The sequence below is a fragment of the Hordeum vulgare genome, chromosome 1H (genome assembly GCF_904849725.1).
Source record: "Hordeum vulgare subsp. vulgare chromosome 1H, MorexV3_pseudomolecules_assembly, whole genome shotgun sequence".
NCBI classification, from domain to species: Eukaryota; Viridiplantae; Streptophyta; class Magnoliopsida; order Poales; family Poaceae; genus Hordeum; species Hordeum vulgare.
The window spans coordinates 147,376,006-147,391,322 of NC_058518.1; positions in this window are offsets into that span (position 1 = coordinate 147,376,006).

A 15,317-nucleotide genomic window follows, 5' to 3' on the forward strand; every position below is an offset into this window, starting at 1 on the left:
GGAATAGCTAAAGGTTGAAGGGTGCCAGTAGGCCTTTGATGTTCTGCCTTAACTCGACGACAAACGTCGCAGTTAGCAACGAACTCAGCAATTTCTCTCTTCATCCTAGTCCACCAGAACCTCTGGCGTAGGTCCTGATATATCTTAGTACTACCGGGATGAATGGTGAGAGGAGAATCATGGGCCTCCTTAAGAATTAACTGCCTTAGATTTAGGTTCTTACGAACCACTAGACTATTCTGGAAGAACACAACACCTTGATCATTCATGGAAAATTCTTTAGCGTTTCCGCCAATAATATTCTCCTTGATCCGTGATATACCCTTGTCACGCTTCTGGCCAGCTATAATTTGATCCTTAAGGGTAGGCTTCGCCACCAGGGTAGAAAGGAATCCTTGAGGAACAATATGAAGATTCAACTTCCGAAAGTCCTCATAGAGATGTGGTTGACCTTGTTGTAGCATCAAATTGTTACAATAAGATTTACGACTTAGTGCATCAGCCATAACATTGGCCTTCCCCGGGGTGTAAGTTATCCCTAAGTCGTAATCCGAGATCAACTCAACCCACCGTCTTTGCCAGAGATTCAAATCCGGCTGGGTGAAGATATATTTCAGACTTTGGTGATTAGTGAATATTTCACAACGATTACCCAGAAGGTAATGTCACCAGGTTTTTAGTGCATGGACCACATCTGCAAGCTCAAGATCATGTTTGGGATAATTATCCTCATGTGGACGCAACTATCGAGATGCGTATGCAATCACATGACGATCTTGCATGAGAATGCAACCTAATCCTTGTCGCGAGGCGTCGCAATAGATAACAAAGTCCTTAGAAAAATCTGGTGGTAGCAACACAGGTGCGGAAGTCAGGCGTCTTTTTAGTTCCTGAAAACTATGCTCACACTGTGGTGTCCACTCGAACTTTTTATCCTTCCTGAGGAGTTCAGATAGAGGCTTTGCAACCTTGGAGAAATTCTCGACAAAGCGGCGACAATAGCTCGCTAGACCAAGAAAACTCCTAACTTGCTTAACCGATTCAGGTTGAGTCCAATCAAGGACGGCTTGAACTCTCTCGGGATTGACAGCAATACCTTTACCAGAGATTACATGACCTACATAGGTCAGTTCTGGTAACCAAAACTCACATTTTGAAAACTTGGCATAAAGGCGATGCTCTCGAAGTTTCATCAATATCAGCCTTGGATGCTCGGCATGTTCTTGTTTGTTCTTCGAGTAGATGAGAATATCATCGAGGTATACCACGACGAATTTATCCAAATACTCCATGAAGATTGAATTCATCAGACGAGAGAAGGTGGCTGGGGCATTGGTTAAACCGAAGGACATGACGGTGTACTCGTATTGGCCATAACGAGTAACAAAGGCCGTTTTTGAAATGTCCCCGTTCTTGATCTTGATTTGATGGTATCCCAACCTCAAATCCATTTTGGAGAAGACTGAGGATCCAGCGAGCTGATCGTACAGATTGTTGATCCTGGGAAGCGGATACTTGTTCTTTATGGTGACCAGATTAACTGGTCGGTAATCTACAACCATCCGATCCGTTCCGTCTTTCTTCTTGACGAAGAGGACGGGGCAAGCCCAAGGAGAAGAGCTAGGACGAATGAAACCTTTATTCAAGGCCTCATCTAGTTGCTTCTTAAGTTTGGCTAGCTCCAGGGGTGCCATCTTATATGGTCTTCTGGCTATTGGAACAGTTCCCGGAACAAGATCATTACGAACTCTACATCTTTTTCAGGTGGAATTCCTAGCAGTTCCTCTGGAAAAACATCCCGGAAGTCACGGACAACCGGGATGTCTTCAAGTTCCGGAAGAGGATTGGCATTTAGGGAATAGAGTTGGCATTTGGCAACTCGAGTAGACACATTGACTATCTCACCCGAGGGATGGGTAAGCTGAACATTTCTAGAATGAGTATCAATCTTGGCATAGTGAGCTGACATCCAGTCCATACCCAAGATGATATTAATATCCGAAGATTTCAGGGCTATCAATGAGGCTAGAAAAACTAGCCTGTCTACTAGAATTTCATTGTCATAGGTTATCCTAGAGGTTTGCCATTTACTACCAGGAGTTTGGACAACCAATGGAATTGGCATATCACAAAAAGACATGTTATGCAACTGTGCATAACTTTCTGAAATGAAGGAATGAGAAGACCCAGTGTCAAAGAGAACAGACGCTGGGTGATGATTAATAAGAAGCATACCCAGTATGACGTCGGGATCCTGTGCAGCTTCTTCTGCTGAGACGTAGTTCACATAGCCACGTGCAGGAGTTGGCTTGACATAGTAAGCTTTGCCCGACTTACCTTGCCCGACGGACTTTCCGGGTTGCTTGGCACCCACATTCTAAGGACACTCACGGGAATAGCGCCCTGGTTCTCCACACTTGTAGCATATCACTTGGTTGGCACGTGGTGCAGCATTGCTAGCTGGACCACCATAAGTTTTTGCTGGAGGGTTGGTCTGATTCGTCTAAGGCGCCACGTAGGATGGCCTCGGAGTGTATCTTGGTGGCAGAGGACTGTTCAGAACCCACAGCCTGTGTTTTGGAAACGCGGAACCAGATGACGAGCCAAAGTCACGGGAGTGCTTCCTTGTGGCTTCAAAGTCGGTATGACCAGTCTCGGCACTGATCGCCTTGTTGACCAGGGCTTAGAAGCTTGCACACTCGTGGAGGCGCAGATCACGGCGAAGCTCAGGGCTCAGACCCTTACGGAATCTTGCTTGCTGCTTGGCGTCAGTAGACACCTCCTCCGTTGCATAGCGGGCGAGGTTATCAAACTCGCGGCTATAGGCATCCACGGTCAAATTTCCCTGGGTGAATGCACAGAACTCCTCTCTCTTTCTGTCCACCAGGCCCTCTGGAATATGGTGCAGACGGAAGGCTGCACTGAAGTCTGCCCATGTGGCTCTTGGTTCAGCAGGACGCATAGCTTCAAAGTTCTCCCACCACAGATTGGCGGGTCCTTCCAGAAAATATGCCGCAAAGGTCACCTTGTCGGCCTCAGAAACATTCACAGAGCGAATCTTACGTGAGATGATGCACAGCCAGTCATCAGCGTTGAGGGGATCGACGGATTGATGGAACTTTGGAGGATTCAGCTTCACGAAGTCATTGAGGGACTGCAGCATTCCTAGGCTGACGAGCCGTATTCTACTCAATACGCTCTAATAGTCGGTTAGTCTCCCTTTTGTTCCTCTCTGCCTCATGCATAACTTCCGCCAGAGAGGGCGGGTGAGGCAGGTCTTCCTGCGACGCTTGACTACCCTCGCCTTGCTCATGAGCAGGGGCACGGTTCAACCTGGTGAACACCATCCTGACAAACAAACTCACAGCTTAGACCAATATCATATCAATACTAGCTATGGATTAAGAATGTACTGAACACACGGAATGCACAAATGAATATCCGAACAACATGGTAACAAGCAACTGCTATATATACACCATGGTTCATACACACCCTTACATAGTTCAGTACAAGCTTAAGCAAAGAGCAAACTATTGAAATTATGAAACTACTCATCAGAGGCTTACAAGCTTCCTATACATTATTTATCTAGGCCTCCGGAATTCATTTCACATCCCAAGCATACTTCACAAGTCACGCAGGACTGTGAACGTACGGCTACTACCATACTATCCTTCCACCCACAGCTCAGACATCCGCATAGAACATCTCATAAAGATTACCTCCATGGCCTGGAATCTCAACCTGCGGATCAGGAAACACTCTGGCCTTGGTCCCCTGACTGGTGGTAGTAGGGGTCCCCGAAGAGGGGTGACTCCTCCTATAGCTGGCCAGTCAACGTGGGCCGGAATATGGGTCCTAACAGGGTTCAGCATCTCCATATCTCCGTACCCTATCTGGACTACCGGTGCCAGCTGCGTCAAAGCTGTCCACAGACGGGCACGTGTGGCATAAAGCTCCATGCGGAGAGCACGAGCATCCCTGTCTCTATTCTTTAGCATCTCAGCAGTGGACTGCAGTAGGGATCCTCCATAGAGGAATCAAAATAGACCCCGCTGAGGTATCCCTCTTCACCAGGCTGAGAGGTAGGAACATAGCAAACTCTGAATTCTGCAGCAGTGCATGTCTCGCTCTCATAATGGTCAACATTGAATAGGCAGCATCTTGTACTGCCATGTCAACAGTGACTCCCAACCCATAGGACCAATGGATTGGCTCCTCAGCTCTAGGGTAGTCTGGAAATACCCTAACAGTGCAGATATACTGGCTCTGGTTGAAGTCTTGGTACTGTTCCTCCACTGTGTACTCGGGGTACCAGCGGTAACCGCACACCGACATCACCTTGACCAGCATGGCCGTATGACCCGACACATCAATGCACCTGGTCAGACGTACCACCTGACGAGAAGGACGTCCAGGCATCTGAAAATAGAGAGTAATGCAAAAGCATTAGAGCTCTGAATGCAAAATTGGGCAACATAACGGCTGTAAATGCTCAAAAACAAATTTTGAGACAACCCAAAAATGGAATAGCGTAACCACTCAACTATCAAGTTCAATTCTCTGATAATCAAACTTACTTCCTTTTTACTAGGAATGAAGGAAACCCAAATATCTCTTGACTCGTAGTCCTATAATCTACCGATCAGAAACACGAGCCTAGAAGAAGATGAGTAACCTAGTCCTTAATTCCCACAGAAAAGACGAGGTTGACCGGAATAGAATAACTTGAGAAGAGAACAAGAGTCTTACGTTCCCTTCCACAAACAATTCCCTTATATATAACTAAAGCAATTCTAGACTCAACTTCGACCAGTTTGGCTTAGTAGTCCTACATTCAGTCAAGCTCTGATACCAAAGCTGTCGGGACCCCGATCCTAAGCCATAGGAATCCAGCCTGTAACACATCGCATCCCTTTGCGGTCTCACGCACGGTTAACCCCACGGCAGCAGCCTTACCTTAGCTGGGACCGTTTGCGCCTTTTGACTCACGTATGCAATTGTGTCGCTAGCAATCCAATGACAAAGAACCCGGATCGACATATCTAGTCATAAACCAAAGTGGTAGTTCCGCACAGGGACATGCATACATGACCCAGCAAAGCAGGTGTCAGTCACCAGCGAATGTAGACGAGTCGTAGCAAGCTACAAGGACTCCATTACATCGCGTGACATTTCCCCAAAGGGGACAGACACAGGAGCTAAAAGGACACACGCCGGTCAACCAATGTGTCCGGAGCAGTAGCGAGCTACCATGGCTCGTTGGATCACAAAGGGGCATTTCCCTGTAAGGAGTGCTACTAAAGTTTACGGCTAGGTAATCCAACCCCATACATATCAAGTACGACACACATACGCATGGCATACCGATATGTCTAGATACATCGATGGCATCACAACATAACCATAAACATATCAACTTTATTTAAGAGGCTCGGAAGAGCCACACACATAATATTGCACAGTAAGGGTCTCACGACCCATCATAGCAGTCATTCAGTTACAAGTCAGCAGAAGTGTTTAAACTGTCTGAGTACAGACAGGTGAGACTAGAAGGAACATGGCTGACTATACTACAGACCCAACCTACGGCCAGATCGTAGCTGGGACACCAGCTACTCGTCGTCGTTGATGTCTAGGAAGAACCCTCCGTTAGGGTCATTAACAACCTCTGCAACAATTATTAAACAAACATGAGTACGGAGGTACTCAGCAAGACTTTAGGATAACTATCTACTCATGCAATGTATCAATAAGGAATTGTGGGGTTTCATGTAGAAAGCCAGCATTTGACTCGTGGCTAGACAACTTGCATTTTTAAATAATTTTTGACAACTTGATTTCTCACATACGAGTCCACTAACACCACAACAATACTCTATCGTGGAATCATTCCATCTCCATGCGGAAATGCCGTCCACGACACTCACGCTTAGCTTGACAATTTCAAGAGTAGCCATTGAAGTTATCTCTGAACAACATATGTCTCCAAGTAGTCCATAACCGCGGACGCGGCCATTCGAATAGATCATAACCCTGTAGGGCTGTACTTCGTCACACACGCTCTCGCCACTTATCACCATGTGCACGTCATGCACCTTGGCAACCTTCAAGCGGAAGCCCAGCAAGGGAGTCTGCCACGACCGTTAAATACGCTAATACTTAGTCCAGGTCTATCGCCTATCTGAGGGTAACCCGCACGGATGTCCGGCCGAGGTTTCCGCCACGGCCCCAAACGATGTGCGCATGGTTCCCAAGCCCACCATCCGGGTGCCACTTGGTACACCGTGCCACTGCCTACCGCATCACAGCCCACCTCTCAGGTCAGCACTATGCACGGCCCCCAGCATGACTATAAACACCAAAAACTACTTGCAACTCCTGGACCGGGTACTAAGAGATTAATAAGTCGAGCAGGGTCATATTTCAAGGCCCAACATGTGGTAGTATCTCGTCTTGGATTACATACACGGAACTCAGTTCCTAAGGACGGTTCCAATGAAACAACCCGCCATGTACTCCTACAGAACCTTTCACCGGTACCTTTACCAAATCAAGTTCAACACACAACCTTTACTTAGTGAACACATTCTCACAATTCTGTTCATCTCCCAGATGATAGACCATACACAACTCTAAGCATAGCATGCATAGCAGGATAAGGCACATCATGGCTCAAGCAACTACCAGGTATGCTAGGTTGCAAGGTTCAGCTATTTACTGTGACAAGGATAGGTCATGCAAAGGAAGTGGGTTCAAGTAACGTGGCAAAAGCATTTGAAGCATTTGATCCTAATGCAATAAGTAAGTGCAGGAGCGAGAACATGGGATTTATCGGGATGATCAAAATGGTTGCTTGCCTTGTTGCTCAGAGGAGGGACAATATCCGTCAGTCGGATATTCGGTGGAATCCGGAGGAGCGAAGCCTACCGAAAAGAGTGACAACAATTAATAACAAGCATATGCAACAAGATGATGCATGGGCATGGCATGAGGATGCAAAGTGGTATACTATTATAGCTATCATTTATTAGGTTTGAAGTTGATTTGAATCAAATTCAAATATCACTTCAAACGAGGTATTCTCGGATACCATTTTAATTGATTCGACCTGATGCTCAGATCAACTTGCTTTTAACATGCATGGAAATAACATGTTAGGTTTCTGGTTTGTGATTTGGACAATGTTTGATCATATCATTTGAAGTGGAATTTAAATAATTTCCAAATTCCATCTCCAAAGTATTTATAAGAATTAACTTATTCATTAATCCATATGTTTGGGTTCAGTAACGTTTTCAAACATGTTTGAAAATGACATATTCAGATTCCTTGAATTTTTCTGATACTTTTTCATATATAAATTATTTTCATTGGACTTACCGATTATTTTCTATGATTTTTAGAACTTTTAGACATTTCTGGAATTATTTTTATATTAGAAAATCCTTTATTGCGTCACAGTGACGTCTCTGGTCAACAGGGGCTGGGCCAGGTCAAACCTGGCCAGTGGGGTCCACTCGTCAGTGACCAGGGGCTAATCCCCGAGTTGACCAGCCCCTAACTGGGGTTTGACCCACCCTGGGGGGAAGAGAGGAAGAGAGGAGGAGATAAGGCAGGGGGGAGGAGGAGGAGAAGAAGGCACGGGGCGTCGCGCTGGCGCTCCTGGAGGCCTCCAGCAGCGAGCAGGCACGCAGGAGGTGGCCGAGCTGGCCGCCGTGCCCATCTTCCCCTCTGCCTACTCGTAGGAGGAGGAAGATGACCAGGGAGCCCCTCGTGGGCTGGGCCGGCGACAGATAGCAGGTATGTTTTTTTTCTCTTATTTCTTCCATTTTGTTTCTGTTTTATTTATTGACATTGTTTTCCATTTATTTTGGTTTCACAATCAAACTATAAATAGTTTGAAAAATGTTGGGGTGTTAGTTGGAATATTTCCAATCACCCATAAAGTTTTCAGCATTTTGAAAGCTATATATTTTTGAGTTCAAATTTAAAACTTGAAACCAGTAGTCTTTTGCATTTATTTAAAATGCCAAAAGTATTAAGAAAATGGTTTTCTTCATTGCTTATTTTTTTTCAAGAAATCAGAAAAGTTGAACTTTTCTTCAGGCCATTTTGGGTTAATTGATTTGAATAAGTTTATAATTCCTTTGAATTTGAGAAGTGGCTAGGGTTTTTGAGTTTTCCTTCACCACTTACTTTGATCTTGTTGCAATTTTCTTGGATGCAATGCAAAGAAGATATGAGCACAATGCTAAACCTTGGTTAGGGTTCCAGGGATGTGACAGCACCTAACTTTCTAAGCATCAATATCACAAGACATACTATCGACGCTCTTAGCCCAATCGTCTATTTTGAGTAGTTTTTCCTCTATGGACGCATTGAAAATCTTTTGAGAGTTGATGAACTCTTTGATATTACTCTCTAAATCAGAGGGTAATTTGTTGTGATTTCCATAAGTGTTGTTGTAGGAATTGCCATAGTTGTTAGAGGAGTTACTAGGAAAAGGCCTAGGAACATAGTTTCCTCTAAAAGCATTGTTGTTGCCAAAATTGTTCCTACGAACAAAGTTCACGTCCAAACTAGCATTGCTACTCTCAGTCAAAGAAGATAGTGGCATGTCATTAGGATATATAGTAGCGTTTCTAATAGCAACCAAATTCATCAACTCGTCCATCTTAGCACTAAGCGAGTTAATCTCTTCTATAACTTGTACCTTTTTGCTAGCAGGCAACCTTTCAGTGTGCCACTGAGAGAAGTTGGTCATGATATTGTCTAGGAGTTTTGTAGCGTCTCCTAACGTGATTTCCATGAACGTTCCACCTGAGGCGGAGTCCAAGATATTGCAAGAAGCATAATTCAAGCCAGCGTAAAAGATTTGTATAATCATCCTCAAACTCAAGCCATGAGCGGGACAATTTCTAATCATAAGCTTCATCCTCTCCCAAGATTGTGCAACGTGTTCATGATCAAGTTGCTTGATATTCATGATATCGTTACGTAAGGAGATGATCTTAGCCGGCGGAAAATACTTTGATATGTAAGCATCTTTGCACTTATCCCAAGAATCGATACTATTTTTAGGCAAAGAAGAAAACAAAGTTTTTGCGCGATCTCGCAACGAGAAAGGAAAAAAGTTTCAACTTAATCACGTCATTATCCACATCTCTTTTCTTTTGCATATCACAAAGCTCAATGAAGGTATTGAGATGGGATGCAGCATCTTCACTAGGAAGGCCAGAGAATTGCTCTTTCATAACAAGATTCAGCAAAGCTGCGTTGATTTCATACAATTCCGCACTAGTGGCGGGAGCAATCGGAGTACTAGGAAAATCATTATTATTAGTGCTCGAGAAGTCGCAAAGTTTTGTGTTTTCAGCCATGATGACTTCAACAAACAAACAAGCACACAAGCAAACAAGAAAACCGACAAAGGAAAACGGCAAAGGCAAAAGAAAACGACAAAGGAGAAAGGCAAATGAAAACGGCAAATGTGAAGTGGGGGAGAGGAAAACGAGAGGCAACTACCAAAAATGTAAATGCAGGAGATGAGTTTGTGAGACCTACTTGGATAGATCTCTCCTTCCCCGGCAACGGCGCCAGAAATACTTCTGCTACTGCAACAAAAGACCTCCCAACGGCGCCAGAAACACGTGCTGATGGGAGACTGTTCTTGTCTTGATTCTCCTCAGCAACGGCACCAGGAATCCTTCTGCTACGGCTACGCCTTTAGGGACTTCCTAGGAAAATATGCAAAGGATTTCCCCGTGGCCTTGGATCCTTGTGTTCGTGTTCCCTCGAAGCGGAAAGGGTGATGTAGCGCAGCGGTGGTAAGTATTTCCCTTAGTGTTGAGAACCAAGGTATCGATCCAGTGAAGGAGTATCACAAGTGCCTGCACAAACACAAAGAACCTGCTCCCAACGCTATAAAGGGGATGTCAATCCCTTATAGATTGTTGTCAAAGTGAGATCTGAAAGCAACAAAGTAACAAAGCAAAGTAAAAGCGGAGGTGTAAATGATAGATGTGAATAGACCCGGGGGCGTAGTGTTTACTAGTGGCTTCTCTCATGAAAGAAAGTAGACGATGGGTGAACAAATTACTTTCGAGCAATTGATAGAACCGCGCAAAGTCGTGCGTTATCTATCGCAATGATTATATATATAGGCATCACGTCCAAAACAAGTAGACCGATACTTTCTGCATCTACTACTATTACTCCACACGTCGACCACTATCCAACATGCATCTAGTGTATTAAGTCCAAAAGAACAGAGTAACGCCTTAAGCAAGATGTCATGATGTAGATGGACAATCTCATATCAACGACAGAGCCCACCTTGTTACCCATGATGGCAACCACTCAATGCGTGCCTTGTTGCCCCTACTGTCACTGGGAAAGGTCACCACATGGTAAGAACCCAAAACCAAGCACTTCTCTCGTTGCAAGAATCATAGATCTAGTTGGCCAAACAAAACCCAAGACTCAGAGAGACTTATAGGGATATCAAATCATGCATATAAGAAATTAGCAAATACTCAGATATATATCATAGATAATCTGATCACAAATCCACAATTCATCTGATCTCGACAAACACACCGCCAAAGAAGATTACATCGGATAGATCTCCATGAAGATCATGGATAACTTTGTATTGAAGATCCAAGAGAGAGAAGAAGCCATCTAGCTACTAACTATGGACCTGTAGGTCTGAAGTGAACTACTCACAAGTCATTGGAGGGGCGATGATGATGAAGAAGAATCCCTCCAACTCCAAAGTCCCCTCCGACAGGGTGCCGGGAAGGGTCTCTAGATGAGATCTCGCGGAAACGGAAGCTTGCGGCGGCGGAAAAGTATTTTCGAGGCTCCCTTTATTTTTTTTCCGATTTTTAGGGAATATATAGGCGCAAGATCTAGGTCAGGGGCGCCAGGGAGGCCACAAGCCTGCCCACCGCCGCCTCCCCCTGGTGGCGGAGTGGGGGCTTGTGGGCTCCCTGTAGCCCTCCTGACTTGGCCCACAGGCCCCCTGATCTTCTTTCGTTCGGGAAAAAATCATTTCGGGGATTTTATTCCGTTTGGACTCTGTTCCAAAATCAGATCTGAAAAGAGCCAAAAATACAGAAAAAACAGGAACTTGCACTTGGCACTGAATTAATAAGTTAGTCCTAGAAAAGATATAAAATGTACATAAAACATCCAAAGATGACAAGATAACAGCGTGAAACCATAAAAAATTATAGATACATTTGAGACATATCAGCCCCCTACTCCAAGTCTGCTAGGTGTCTTCTGGTCCAAGAAAAATCTTTCTGAAGATTTTGTTCCGTTTGGACTCCGTTAATATTCCTTATCTGCAATACTCAAAAACGTGGAAAAAACAGAAACTAGCACTAGACTCTAGATTAGTAGGTTAGTCCCAAAAACAATATAAAACAACATATTACTTCTTATAAAACATCCAAGACAGATAATATAATAGCATGGAACAATCAAAAATTATAGATACGTTGGAGACGTATCAGCATCCCCAAGCTTAATTCAAGCTCGTCCTCGAGTAGGTAAATGATAAAAACCGAATTTTTGATGTGGAATGCTACCCAACATATTTATCCATGTAATATTCTTTATTGTGGCATGAATATTCAGATCCATAAGTCTCGAAACAAAAGTCTAATATTGACATAAAAACAATAATATTTCAAGCATACTAATAAGGCAATTGCTTCCTTTCAAAATAACATGGTATTAGAAAGTTATCCCTACAAAATCATATGGTGTGGCTATGCTCCATCTTCACCACATACCGTATCTAAATCATGCACGACCCCGATGAAAATCAAGCAATTGTTTCACACTTTTCAACTCTCACGCAATACATGAGCGTGAGCCATGGATAGAGCACTATAGGTGGAATAGAGTGTGGTGGAGGTTGTAAAAAAGGTGAAGATAGTCTCACGTCAACTAGGAATATCAACAGGATATGGAGATGTCCATCAGAAGATATCAATGTGAGTGAGTAGGGATTGCCATCCAACATATGCACTAGAGTTATAAATGTATGAAAGCTCAAAAAAGAAAACTAAGTGGTTGTGCAAAAGATGTATTTCCACTAGTTATATGAAAGTGACAAAATAGGACACTCTCTATGAAGAACATGGTGCTACTTCGGAGCACAAGTGTGGAAAAAGATAGTAGCATTGTCCCTTCTCTATTTCTCTTTTTTTTCTTTTTTTTCTTTTTTTGAGTGGGCTTCTTTGACCTCTTTTATTTTTTTATGGGCTTCGGTGGCCGCTTTTATTTTTTTGTAAAGTCGGGAGACTCATCCCAACTTATGAGGGAATCATAGCTTCCATCATCCTTTTCTCACACGGGACAATGCTCTAATAACGCAAAATCATCACACTTTTATTTACTTACAACTCAAAGATTACACCTCGATATCTACAACAAAGTATGACTCTATAAACAATATGGTAGTGATGGTGTGTGTCATGAAAACGAGACGGTGGTGTTGCATGGCAATATATCTCGGAATGGCTATGAAAATTCCATAATATGTAGATATGGTGGCTGTTTTGAGGAAAATATACGGTGGCCGTTTTGAGGAAGGTGGGTTTAATGTACCGGCAAAAGTTGTGCGGTACCAGAGACGCTAGCAAAGGTGGAAGGGTGAGAGTGCGTATAATCCATGAACTCAACATTAGCCATAAAGAACTCACATACTTATTGCAAAATCCTATTAGTTATCTAAGAAAATTATTAGACGCGTGCTCCTAGGGGAAGGGTTGGTAGGAGTTAACCATCACGTGATCCCGACCTCCACACAAAGGTTGACAATCATTAAACAAATCATGCTCCGACTTTATCACATAACGGTTCACCATATGTACGTGCTACGGGAATCACAAGCTTTAACACAAGTATTTCTTCTAATTCACAATTACTTACAATCATGACTCTCATATTACCATCTTCACATCTCAAAACTATATGCAAGGAATCAAACTTCTCATCATATTCAATGTACTTAATATGAAAGTTTTTATTATATCCCTCTTGGATGCCTATTATATTAGGACTGAATTCATAACCGAAACCAATTACTATGTTGTTTAAAGAACTCTCAAAATAATATAAGTGAGGCATGAGAGTTTAATAATTTATATAAAACACAACACCACCATGCTCTAAAAGATATAAGTGAAGTACTAGAGCAACATTGCCTAGCTCAAAAAATATAAGTGAAGCACAAAGAGTATTCTAATAAATTCACGATTCAGCATGTCTCTCTCAAAAGATGTGTGCAGCAAGGATGATTGTGGAAAAATAGAAAGTAAAGACTCATATCATACAAGACTCTCCAAGCAAAACACATATCACATGGTGAATAAAAGTGGGGATCAGTTGGATCTTTGATTGAGTCATTTTTTTTATTGACCTTATATAGTCTCAAGTAAATTTACCGATGGATTGAAGACGAAAGAGGGGATGCCTTCTGGGGCATCCCCAGGCTTAGGCTCTTTGTTATGCTTTAATATGACTTGGGGTGCCTTGGGCATCCCCAAGCATAGGCTCTTGCCACTCCTTATTCCATAGTCCATCAAATCTTTACCCAAAACTTGAAAACTTCACAACACAAAACTCAACAGAAAACACATCAGATCCGTTAGTTTAGGAAAAATTAATCACCACTTTAAGTATTGTTGTGAACACAATATTTATTTATATTGATGTAATATTTACTGTATTCCAACTTCTCCATGGTTCATACTCCCCGATACAACCCATAGATTCATCAAAATAAGCAAACAACACAAAGAAAACAGAATCTGTCAAAAACAGAACAATTTGTAGCAATCTATTTACTTCAAATACTTATGTAACTCCGAAAATTCTGAAAAATTAGTAAGATCTGGGAAATTTATAAATCAATCTTGTGTAAAAAATCAGAATAAAATCAAATTTCAGTGGATTTATAAATTCCTGGACTAAGAGCGAAAGTTTCTGTTTTTTAGCAAAATCAACTTGCAAACATCGTAGACCATCCCAAAGGTCTTACTTGGCTCAAACACTAATTAGAACAAGAAAACACAATTATTACAGCGGTAATAATGTGTGTAGCCCTCAAAAACAGAAGCAAAAAACAAAAGCAAAACAAATAAAATTGGGTTGCCTCCCAACAAGCGCTATTGTTTAACGGCCCTAGCTAGGCATCATGCAATAGATCTAGGTATTGTCATCTTCGGTATGCAAATAATCAATTGCACACTTGCCAACCCTAGGAGATCCCTTGGTTTTATCAAAAATCATACCCTAGGTGAGGAATCCAAAATCTCACTTGTAGTAATAAGTTCCCTAATAAGTCTAGGGTGAACGCTTATCATCTTAAGATCTTCATCACTTTTTCTAGAGGATTCACCCTTATTTTTAGGAACATAAACAAACTTGGTAGTCTTGGGAGGAGGAGTGGTTTGCATAGAGGCAAAGGCGGAACCAAATTTGGTAATAATGTCCTCAAGCTTTCCAATTCTAAAAGAATCTTGATCCAATTTTTCGTTAACTATGGGTTCCTTTTGCGTTAGGTTTTTTAAAGTAACTCGTACCTTTGATACATATTGAGTAATATGATTATGAATATTTTTGTCCAAGTTTTCGATGAGCTCAATGGTAGCAACTTTACTTTCAATGGCATCAAGCCTTCGCATCACATGTTCTAAAGTTAAGATTGTTTCATTAACCATTAGTGGGGGTGAACCTACCAGATTTGTCATAGCGTTATAAGAATCAAAGATATGGCTACCCAAGAAATTCCCTCCCTTAATGGTATATAAAATAATCTATTCCATGAAGAGACACCCACATAAAAATTGCAAAGGAGAATGGTAGTAGATTGCACGTGATTAGATCTATTTTGAGCATTACAAATTCTATACCAAGCATCTTTTAAGTTTTCTCCTTCCCTTTGCTTAAAATTAAGAACTTCACTCTCACGAATACTAGCGATAGTATCAAGGCTAGCCATGAGTTTAAGCGATCTAACACCTAAACAAACGAGAAGCAAACGAAAAGATGGATGGGAAAATGGTGAATAAAAAGGCAATTCTTTTTGGTATTTTTTGAAAATCGTTTAAGAAGCGGGGGAGAGTAAAATGAATGGCAAATGGAAAATAAAGTAAATGCAAGAGATGGATTTGTGATGGGTACTTGGTAGGTGTGATCTTGCTATGTATCCTCCTTGGCAACGGCGCCAGAAATCCTTCTTGCTACCTCTTGAGCTTGCGTTGGTTTTCCCTTGAAGAGGAAAGGGTGAT